Source organism: Lathyrus oleraceus, chromosome 2, assembly GCF_024323335.1.
Source record: "Lathyrus oleraceus cultivar Zhongwan6 chromosome 2, CAAS_Psat_ZW6_1.0, whole genome shotgun sequence".
In the NCBI taxonomy this organism is placed as follows: domain Eukaryota; kingdom Viridiplantae; phylum Streptophyta; class Magnoliopsida; order Fabales; family Fabaceae; genus Lathyrus; species Lathyrus oleraceus.
Window position 1 is genome coordinate 469,899,008 of NC_066580.1, and position 12,103 is coordinate 469,911,110.

General features: G+C 33.1%; 1 pseudogene; it reads left to right on the forward strand.

The window, feature by feature from the left end:
• Positions 1–5,936: 5,936 nt before the first annotated feature.
• LOC127123790 (uncharacterized) lies at positions 5,937–7,779 on the forward strand (annotated as a pseudogene).
• Positions 7,780–12,103: the final 4,324 nt, after the last annotated feature.

Sequence of the window (12,103 nt, forward strand, 5' to 3'; positions counted from 1 at the left end):
ATTAAAATTTAATTAAGAATGTAAAATTCTAAAGTTTTTAAAATAAAAAATTATGTTAAAAAATAGACTTTAAACACTCAAAAAAGTTACTACAGTTTATACTATAAAATTTCTATATTGTATTTCTTATTTTATCCCGATTTTTTATAATTAAATTTAAGGGTTACCCGGGCGGTTTTATGTTTTGATTTTTCAGTAAAAAAAATTTTAGATGATAAATTTAAATAAAATGTATTCAACTATAATGAAGTGAAACTAGTTTTTTTTTTTCAAATTTAATTGTAAAAGAATTTTCACTTAAATCTATACGCTATAGAATAAATTTTATAATTATGATTATGATTTTTGTTATAATGCTAATATATCTGACCAACATTCCATTCACCATTTTTGATTATGCAACTAATCCTGAAAAGAAAAGTAGAACTTGTCACTCTTTACAATATCTCCAAATGTCTGATTGGGTGTAAATAGAAAGTGAGATGAGAAAAATAAGTGAAACACAATGTGAGAAGAGAGAAATAGAAAATAAATAAAGAAAAATTAAAGTGTTGTTTGATGTAAGAAAAATATGGAGAAAGAAAAGTAGAAAGAAGTGTTTAAAAATTTTAGAAAAGACAAAATATTTTTACTATAAAAATATATACAATTTTATGTATTTAACATTAAGTTATTAAGTAGCATATATAGGCCTATGTCCCCACTAATATCTTACACATACATATATGTACTAATACTACTAATACATATGCTAATATTGCTAATACAATACTACTAATATGTGTGCTTATATTGATATATAAATTAAAATTACATCGTATAAAATACTATAATTGGTTCAATTTTTTAATGATTCAACATTGAAATACGTGTTAGTTATAATTAAAATTGTTGAGAATGTATCAAGTATGAATAGTGTAGATAATAGTTTCACATTGGTTGGTAATATGGAGACTTGAGCATTTATAAGTGAGAGAATTCACCCACCTATCACCTTAAGGTTTTAGGTGAATATGTGGTGTGTCTCTCACAAAGGTGTTGCTCTAAAAGAAGAAGTCTCACAATATTCAATGCTCCCTAGTGAGAAACTCTCCCAACAAATGGTATCAGAGTCTGGTTCGAGAGAGGGACCGACTTACTTGTATCGTAAGTCAACGGCGCCAGTGTGGTGAATAAGAAATGTTTCGTTGAAGAGTAACAACGGCGCCAGTGTGGTGAATAAGAAACGTTTTGTACGGTACAAGAATTTGTAGAAGTAAGAAGTGCTTTCACTTGAGGGAGAGCATTGTGGACTCACACTTGAGAGGAGTGTTGAGAATGTATCAAGTGTGAGTAATGTGGATAATAGTCTCATATTTGTTGGTAATATGTGAACTTGAGCTTGAGAATGTATCAAGTGTGAGTAGTGTGGATAATAGTCTCATATTTGTTGGTAATATGGAGACTTGAGCATTTATAAGTGAGAGAACTCACCCACCTATCACCTTAAGGTTTTAGGTGAATATGTGATGTGTCTCTCACAAAGGTGTTGCTCTAAAAGAAGAAGTCTCACAATATTCAATACTCCCTAGTAAATAACTCCTCCAACAAAAATCAATAATAACATTATTTGTGGCCTTGAAATTGATATCAAATTTTGTATTAAATATTTATGTTAAATTTTTCAAATTTAAAATTCATTAGATAACATAAATCATATATTCATATGATATATAATCAAATATATTTTTGAGCAAGATAATAGTTAATTAAGAACTTTTAAATCATATTTGAACTTTAGATCTTCTACTTATGTCATCACATTTAAAAGACTAAAAAACTATTATACTATTAATGATATTTATTTTTAAAATAATACATACTTTAAATTTAAAATTAATATATTCTATTTTAAATATAATTTAATTGGTATATATATTATTAAATAAGAGTTTAATTGAAATGAACTGACAGTGTAAAGATATTTTACACTGTCAGTTAATCACAGTCATTGATTTTATAGAGAAATTTGACTTTTTCTATAATCACATGTAAAGTAATCCAAACGGATGATTGTGATGTATTGACGGTGTAAATTTTTTTACACTGACAGTGCATAACAATTAATCTCATTAAATAATATTAAAAAATTATACATTATATTCAATACAAATATTTTGTAAATATTATAATAAACTAACATAATAAAAACTATATATATTTGCCTACATATGTTAATTTTTCTGGTTTCGTATCTGTATACAAGGATAAGTATGGAATAAAATAAAAAATAGTTTCTCTTTCTATTTTATTTAAAAAGATATTAGAGAAAAATAATTAAGTATTTTAATTTCTCTTTTTTATTACTCACCAAATCAATCAAGAGAAACGAAATATCTCTGCTCATCTTCTCTTTCATCAACTTTTTTCTTTCCTATTTCACTTAAAATAAATACTCCCTAAAAGAGAGAAAAAAGAGATAAGAAATATTTTTTGTTTATAATTTTATATTTACAATCATGTCTTTTTTAAAAGTACAATAGTGAGAGAACGAAGACCTGCCCACATAATGATGATGAAAGATTATGTATTTTTCTCTCTTGTGATTGGTGTTTGTCTTTAATCTTGGAGGTTTGAGGTATTTATAGAGAAATATTGATTTAGAAAATAATGGATCTCATAACTCTATCATCAAGCACGTGGGGGTAGAGAGTTCTTTTTCTCCCTAGATCGTGGGGAGGCGATTTTCCTCACTCTTTGGTATCCTTCTACCATTATATTCATGCGTGATAAACGAGGAAGATCATGGGTGAGATACTCAAATCGCGTCGGACGACTATCCACTCTCACTTGGGCGATCACACCACTTTGGGCGACTAATCCATTTTCTGTCCCTAGTTGGACTTTACCAAAATCGTATTTTGTCATGGGCCATTACTTATTCAAGTTAGAAAATGTAAATCATTATTTTATAGAAAAGACTGTATTCAACATAGGTGTGTTCGAATACAACATGTAGTTGTTAAATTATGTAAGCATGTATTCGAATGCTACATCTTGTTAAGCTTGTATGTTTTGGGTTGCCTATATATATATATATAGGTAACAATGTAAATCAAAATAGAGAAAAACCTTCACTTTAATCAATTTCCCTCTTCACATATAATCTCTCTCTCTCTCTCTCTCTCTCTCTCTCTCTCTCTCTCTCTCCTTCTTCTTTTTTCTTCTTCTTCTTCTTCATTCTTCTTGAAACCCTAATTGTTCCAACAAATTGGTACCAACGAGCCCGGTTGCAATTCAGAAAGAATCTATTATGACAAATGGTAATACAACATCAACACAATTTCCAGCAAATCTACCTAGTTTCAAAGGAGAGAATTATGAGAGGTGGGTTGCGCAAATGAAGGTCATCTTCAGGTTTCAAGATATGACTGCAATTGTGAATGATAGTGTACCTGCATTGGAAACGAATGCAAATGATATTCAGAAGGCTGCACAGAAGGAACAAAGGAAGAAAGATGGAAAAACTCTTTTCTTGATTCATCAATGTGTAGATCCTAATTTGTTCGAGAAGATCATTGAAGAAGAAACGTCTAAAGAAGCGTGGGACAAGTTAAAGAACTTGTACAAATGAAATGAAAAAGTGAAGAGGGTGAAGTTGCAGACACTGAGAGAGAAGTTTGAGATAACATAAATGAAAGAAGATGAATTGTTTGTTGATTTATTCTCAAGATTAGTGTTACTCATGAACCAAATAAGCGTATGGTGAATCAATCAATGATTTGCAGAAGATTGAGAAATTGTTGAGATGTCTTACTGAAATGTTTGATTACACTGTAGTGTTTATTGAAGAGTCCAAAGATGAAGTTAGAAGAACTTCAAGAATCATTAGAGGCTCATGAGATGAGGCTGAAGAAGAGGAAAACGGAAAGGAAAAAGGTGGTTGAATAGGCATTGCAAGCAAGATTCATCAAGAAGTCTGGAAAAGAAAAGGCGAAGTAGAGAAAGAATCTTACAAATGATGAGAAGTCAAGCAAGAATTCAAAGAATCACTTTGATTCAAAAAATAAAGTCATGGGAAACAAGTATTAAGGGGAAAAAGTTAACATGGAGGAGGTGCAGTGCTACAACTGTCAAGGATTTGATCATTATGCTTGAGATTGTCGAAGAAAGAAGGAATTAAGAGCGAAAGATAATGACGAAGTGCAATATGCACATGCTAGAGGAAATGACTATGATGATATGCTATGCATGGCAAAGACTCACTCAAATGATGAACAAATTAATATGCGGTACTTGGATTCAGGATGCAGTAACCACATGACTGGTAATAAAAACTAGTTCACCAAGTTAGATGAATCAGTCAAGAAAGTGATCAGGTCGCAAATGGAAGGCATGCCACATCAAGTGGAAAAGGAAACATATATGTGGTGAGAAAAGATGGTAAGAGTGTAACACCTCAATTATTGATTTATCAAATTATTTGAATTATTATGATTTAAGTTAATTATTATGTATCATAATTGATTTAATATAGATGCCAGGGGTGTGTGACATTGAGGTGGGAGTGTAGAAAGTGATTAGAGATTGATAGAAATGGGCTAGAATTATTAGAGTCCATTTTTAATAACTAAATAATAGTATTTTAATTGAATTATTTAATTAAAATGAGAAAATAGAATAATAGAAAATAAGGAGTATTAGTAGTATTTTTATTAAAACAAAATTAGAGATGATGAGGGTAATGTTAGGTTGTGAGTTTTGTGATTGGCATTATTTTGTTAAAACAAGTGAAATAGAAAGATGTTGGACAAGATGTCTTGACATGCTTGTACGACATCGTGGCGTGCTGTGGTTTTACATTCTTTGAAGATTTGTTTTTTAGCGTGAGATTAGTGAAGATTCTTTGATGATATGTTTCACGTATTATGTGGTTCAAAGTGCTTATTTTAGAAGCTTAAGGATTGGTTCTAGTTGTGCAATGTTTCCTAAGAATGGGTGTCAAAACATTTAAGGAAACATTTGATTTGATTTGATTCTATAGAAGATTATGCATAACGAATGTCAAAAAATTTAAGGAAACACTAGATTTGATTTTATTTTATTTTGCAGAAGATTGTGCAGAATGGATGTCAAAACATTTTAGGAGACATATGATTTGATTTGATCTGATTTGATTTGATTGTTTTTTATTTAGATATGCTGATTTTTTAGCCCAAAGCCCATGTTATTCTGGGCCTGTTTAAAGGACGAATCTAAACCTAAAAAATAACCAAGTTGCGTATGTAATAGTCTCTTTTAGGGTTTAGTTTGTTCTTTGTTATTTATGAGTCATTCTTGTATCACTTAGATGCTTGAATTGGAATGAGTTTTTGAGTTGTAATTGTAAATCACTCATAAGCTTTTAAGCAAGAGTGGATTATATTTCATTAGAAGTGTGTCTTCTGTTTATTGTTAGAAGTTTTTATCATTGTTGTGTGATTGAAGGGAAGAGACAAGGGTCTCATATCTAGGAGAGTCTTAGATAGAAGTTCCAAATATAGTGATTAGGCGAGAAGTTTGTAAAACCAGAGGTTGTTTAGGAAATAAAACTAATACTGTTATAGTGGATTTCCTTCCTGGATTGGATGCCCCCAGATGTAGGTGACGTTGCACCAAATTGGGTTAACAATTGACATGTGTTATTTACTTCTTGCTATTTACTTTAATAATGTAATTGTTTATGGTGTGACAATGTCCTGATCCCGGTGTTGTGACAACGTATACAACCTCTGGTATATGCATAGTAGAATTTCAATTGGCATCAGAGCAGGCACCCTATTCTATTTTGGGTGAGCTCCAGGGAGATATTTTCTGGTACTATGGAAAATGAATGAGGGTTTGTCAACAGACCACCTATTCTGGATGGCACCAACTATGATTACTGGAAGTCGCGTATGGTGGCTTTTCTAAAATCTATGGATAGCAGAACTTGGAAAGAAGTTATCAAAGGTTTGGAACATCCTGTGGTGTAGAACAAATATGAGAAGGACACAACTAATTTGAATCCTGGAGAGGACTGGTCAAAGGAAGAAGATGAACTTGCTCTTGGAAACACCAAAGCTTTGAATGCCTTGTTCAATGGAGTTGACAAAAATATATTCAAGAATACTTGTATTGTGGCCAAAGATGCATGGGAAATTGTCAGAACCACTCGTGAAGGAACATCACAAGTAAAAATTTCAAGACTTCAACTTCTCACCACCAAATTTGAGAATCTCTGGATGAAAGATGATGAGTGTATTCATGATTTTCATGTGAATATTCTTGATATTGCCAATTCATCTAGTGCCTTGGGAGAGAAGATGTCAGAGGAGAAGCTTGTTAGAAAAATCCTCAGGTATTTGCCTAAGAAGTTTGACATGAAGGTCACAACTATTGAAGAAGCACAAGACATTTGCAACATGAAAATGGAGGAGCTTATTGGGTCACTTCAAACTTTTGAATTGGCTATCAATGATAGATCTGAAAAGAAGAACAAAAGTATATCTTTTATCTCCAACATTGTGGATGAAGAGGATCAATGTTACTTGGAGATTGATGAAGGAATTTCTAATGCCATTGTGCTTCTTGGGAGGCAATTCAATAAGGTGTTGAAAAAAATGGATATGAAGTCAATACTTAATGTCAAGAACATGTCATTCGACATCAGTAAGAACAATGATTCTCAAAGAAAAGCAAGAACATAGGAAAATCCAATCAAGGAAAAGGTATTCTGTGTCATGAACGTGAGGGTTTTGGTCACATTATATCAGAATGTCCCACGTATCTCAAGAAACAAAAGAAGGGTTTGTTTGTTTCTTGGTCTGATGATTCTGAAGGTGAAACTGTTAAGCATGTTATAGCTTTCACTGGTAGATATGAATCTGATGAAGATTCATGTGATGAGGATATCTCTTATGAAGAATTGGTTTCTTCCTACAAAGAGCTTTGTGTCAGAAGTAAAGAGGTGTGTAAGATAGGAGAAAAGCATAAGAGAATCATAGCTCATCTACAGGCTGAAAAAGAAAACTTTTATCTACTGTAACAAATCTTGGAAATGAGGTAAGCCTATTGAATTCTGAACTTGAAAACATGACCAAATCAGTAAGACTTTTTAACAATGGGTCTGATATGTTACATGAAATTCTTCAAGTTGGAAAAAGGGTTGGAAACTTAAAAGGTATAGGTTTTGATTACCAATCTATGAAAGGAAAAACCCTTGTTACAAAATTTATACCTCCAGAAAGGAAGTATGAGCCCATGATGTCCGACCAAATCTTACAGCATCCTTCCAAACATCAGGAAACTCAAACTAAAGTCAGGTTTTTGCCTTGGAAATATCATTATTATGGTAAATATGGACATATAAAGCCTTTATGTTATAGATTGTATGGTTATCCAAAACATACAACATATCCTAGGGTTAATCATGTGATTATTAAAACTATAAAGGAGTGGAAACCTAAGGTTGTTGATACTTGTCTAATAGCCCATACTTATCTTAGAGCTTTATCTAGAAAAGACTGGTATTTTGACAGTGGTTGTTCAAGACACGTGACAGGGGTCAAGAAGTATTTGGTGGACATTAAATCTTATTCCTCTAGTTTTTTCACGTTTGGTGATGGAGCTAAAGGTGAAATCAAGTGTATAGGAAAGATAAGTTGCACTGGTCTTCCTAGATTAGATGATGTTCTGCTTGTGAAAGGACTTACTACAAATCTCATCGGTATTAGTCAGTTATTTGATAAAGGTTTAAAATTCAATTTCACCAGGTCATAATGTTTGGTTACAAATGAGAAGAATAATGTTCTGATGAGAGGATTCAGGTCTAAAGAGAATTGCTATTTATGGATACCACAAGAAACTACTTGTTCTTCCACATCCTTAATGTCCTAGGAAGATGAAGTCAGATTGTGGCACCAGAAGCTTGGACATCTGAATATCAAAGGTATAAAGAAGATTATGTCTGGAGAAGCTATTATAGGTATACTAAAGCTCAAAATTGAGGAGGTTAAAGTTTGTGGTGAGTGTCAAATTGGGAAGCAGACCAAGATGTCACACCCGAAGTTGTAACATCAGACTACTTCCAAAGTTTTAGAACTTCTTCATATGGACTTAATGGGGCATATGTCAGTTGAAAGTCTTAGTGTAAAGAGGTATGTCAATGTGGTTGTTAATGATTTTTCAAGGTTTATTTTGGTTAATTTTATCAGAGAAAAATCAGACACTTTTGAGTTATTCAAAGACCTTTATCAACGCCTTCAAAGAGAGAAGGAAAATGTGATTTTCAGAATCAGAAGTGACCATGGAAAGGAGTTTGAAAATGAATTTTTTTATGAATTTTGTTCTTATTAAGGCATTGGTCATGAGTTCTTATCTCCCATCACTCCTCAATAAAATGGAGTTGTTGAATGCAAGAACAGAACATTACAAGAATCAGCTAGAGTCATGCTTCATGCAAAAAATCTTCCTTATCATTTTTGGGATGAAGCAATGAACATTGCTTGCTATATCCACAATCATGTTACTCTGAGAGCTGATACTTCATCTACTCTCTATGAATTATGGAAAGGAAAGAAACCTATTGTTAAATATTTTCATGTATTTGGGAGTAAATGCTACATTCTGGATGATCGTGAACAGAGGATAAAAATGGATCCCAAAAGTGATGAAAGGATATTTCTTGGTTACTCTACAAACAGCAGAGCTTACAGGGTATTTAAATCCAGAACCAAGGTCATGATGGAATCCATTAATGTTGTGGTTGATGATTCAATTATTGTGAGAGGGACTGATGTCGATGAAGATGTTGGAACATCATCTCAGCAGACTGATGCTTCAGAAAATATGGAAGATAATGACTCCAATATTGAGCCAGCAAGGACTGAATGAGATAACCCTCAAGCCAACAAAGGTCCCTCTATCAGGATTCAGAAAGATCATACAAAGGAACTTATTGTTGGAAATCTTAATGAAGAGAGCACCACTAGATCCAGAGATGTGATATCCAATGCTTATTTTGTCTTAAAGCTTGAACCAAAAATTGTGAAGGAGGCTTTGACTGATGAATTCTGGATCAATGTTATGCAAGAAGAACTATGGCAGTTCAAAAGGAATGAAGTGTGGGACCTAGTTCCTAGGCCTGAAGGGATGAATATTATTGGCACAAAATGGATTTACAAGAACAAATCTGATGAAAATGGAATTGTGACCAAAAACAAGGCTAGGCTTGTTGCTCAAGGATACGCTCAAATTGAAGGGGTTGACTTTGATGAGACTTTTTCACTTGTTGTTCGTCTTGAATCCATAAGATTTCTCTTAGAAGTGGAATGTATGCTAAATTCAAGTTATTTCATATGGATGTGAAAAATGCCTTTTTGAGTGGATACTGGAATGAAGAAGTATATGTTGAACAACCCAAGGGGTTCATAGATCCTAGTTTTCGAAGTCATGTTAACAAACTAAGGAAATCTCTCTATGGATTGAAGCAAGCACCTAGAGCTTGGTATGAAAGGTTAACTGAGTTTCTTGTCAACAATGGCTACAGGTTTCGGTAAATTCATTCACATTGTTGGAACCAAAACCGAGTTTGATTTTGGGTCTTATTTCCTTGAGCAAACCCTGAAGCATGCTAGTACTTTTGCTGTGAAAATGCATATTGCTTTTCCGTCTCTAATTTGTGGAATAATTCTGAGTCAGTACCCTGGGATATTGATCAGTTTTGATGCAGCAAGTAAGAGGGAATCTCCTTCATCCTTGCATTATAGGTTGTTTTCAAGGACACATGTCCCAAACATTATCATGACATTTGGTAAGGAAATTGCCAGCTCAACCTTAAGGGATGAGAATGATGATGCAGATGTTACTACTGATGAAGAAACATATGTCAGTTTTGACATATGATATATTTTGATCAGTGTTTATGTATTTGTTTTGTGGGTTATACCCTACATATTTGAATGTTTTAATGCTTATGGTCTGTAACATGATATTTCGTATGCTCTGCTACCTCTATTTTCAGTTTTTCTCTGCTACTTATGTGGGTGTTTGTTAATTTTTTTGGCTAAAAAGGGGGAGTTGTGGTGTGGTGTGGTTTTTTTGGTATTTTGCTCTCTTTTTCCTATGCCTAGTTATGCCTTTTTCCCCTTAAGGGGGAGTACTAACGGAGGGGGAGTAGTTCTTGCCTATGCTCTAGTGTTTAGGGGGAGCTTAATGTTTTGATGTTGTCATGACTGTGAGATGCTTGATGTCATACATGATATCTTGACATCATGTCTGGGAGAATTTATTTTTCTCGGCATAAAGTTTGTGTTGTGAGAGTTTATTTCTCTCTGATGTGACATTTTCTGTGAGGATGGTTTTATCTTGTTCTACAGTGTATGCCTCTGATGTATCTAGGAGAAGTTCCAAGTTTGTTGTTGTGAATTTTCTTTGAAGAAGTTCTCATGTTTTTTTTTACAATATATGTTTTGAAAAGGTTGTTTTAGCCAAAATTTACCAAAAGGGGAGATTGTTAGGTTGTGTGTTGTGATTGGCAGCATCTTGTTAAAACAAGTGAAATAGTAAGATGTTGGACAAGATGTCTTGACATGCTTGTACAACATCGTGATGTGTTATGGTTTTACATTCTTTGAAGATTCATTTTTTAGCGTGAGATTAGTGAAGATTCTTTGATGATTTGTTTTGCGTATTCTGCAGTTCAAAGTGCTTATTTTAGAAGCTTAAAGATCGGTTCCAGATGTACAATGTTTCCTAAGAATGGATGTCAAAGCATTTAAGGAAACATTAGATTTAATTTGATTTGATTTTGAAGAAGATTATGCAGAACGGATGTCAAAACATTTAAGGAAACATTATGTTTGATTTGATTTGATTCTGCAGAAGATTGTGTAGAATGGATATCAAAATATTTAAGGAAACATCATATTTGATTTGATTTGATTTGATTTGGATCTTATGATATTTTGGCCCAATGCCCTTGCTATTCTGGGGCTATTTAAAGGACGCATCTAAACCTAAGAAAATAACTAAGCTGTGTAGGTAATAGTCCCTGTTAGGGTTTAGTTTGTTCGTTGTTATTTGTGAGTCATTCTTGTATCACTTAGATGCTTGAATTGGACTGATTTTTTGAGTTGTAATTGTGAATCACTCATAAGCTTGTAAGCAAGAGTGGGTTTTGTTTCATTGGAAGTGTGTCTTCTGTTTATTGTTAGAAGTTTCTATCATTGTTGTACGATTGAAGGGAAGTGATGAGGGTCTCATATCTAGGAGAGTCTTAGATAGAAATTCCTAGGGTAGTGATCAGGTGAGAAGTTTGTAAAACCAGAGGTTGTTTAGAACTTTAAACTAATACTGTTATAGTGGATTTCCTTCTTGGCTTGGATGTCTCTAGATGTAGGTGATGTTGCACCGAACTAGGTTAACAATTGACTTGTGTTATTTACTTCCTGTTATTTACTTTAACACTATAATTGTTTATGGTGTGGCAATGTCCTGATCCTGGTGTTGCGACATCGTATACAACATCTGGTATCTGCATACCAGAATTTCAGGTAGTTTGGTGAATAAGGGAATAAGTGAGGGTAATGTTAGAAGTCTCTAATCGAGGTATTAGGTTACTAATAAAAAGGTTAGTAAGGATTTGTGAGAGTTTTCATACGTAAAATCAGAATTTGGTGGAAAGAGGAGAGACAACGGCTAGGGCATAGAGAGAGCATCCATTGAAAGAGCTTTAAAGAATTTAAGGTAAGGGGGAGAATAACCTTCAATAAGGGCTTATCCATGAGGGGTAGGGTAGATGAGTCTTTAGCCTCCAATAAGGATGATGATTGAGATCATTTATGTGTATGTTCTTGAGGAGTGATATTCTCCTGATTATCTTGATGTGAATTTCGTATGAATTGATGTTTGAAATTATGAATTGTGTATGTATGTGTGTTTTCCACCATTGTTGCAATAATGAAGGTCTTAGAGATGTGATTTGATGATGATTTGATGAAATTGTGATTGAATTGGTATGTTAATTGGTAGAATTAGGGCTTAATAAGAGTGGGGTTTTAATTTGAGAAAATAGATGTTTGAAATAAGCTATTTTCGTGTTAGA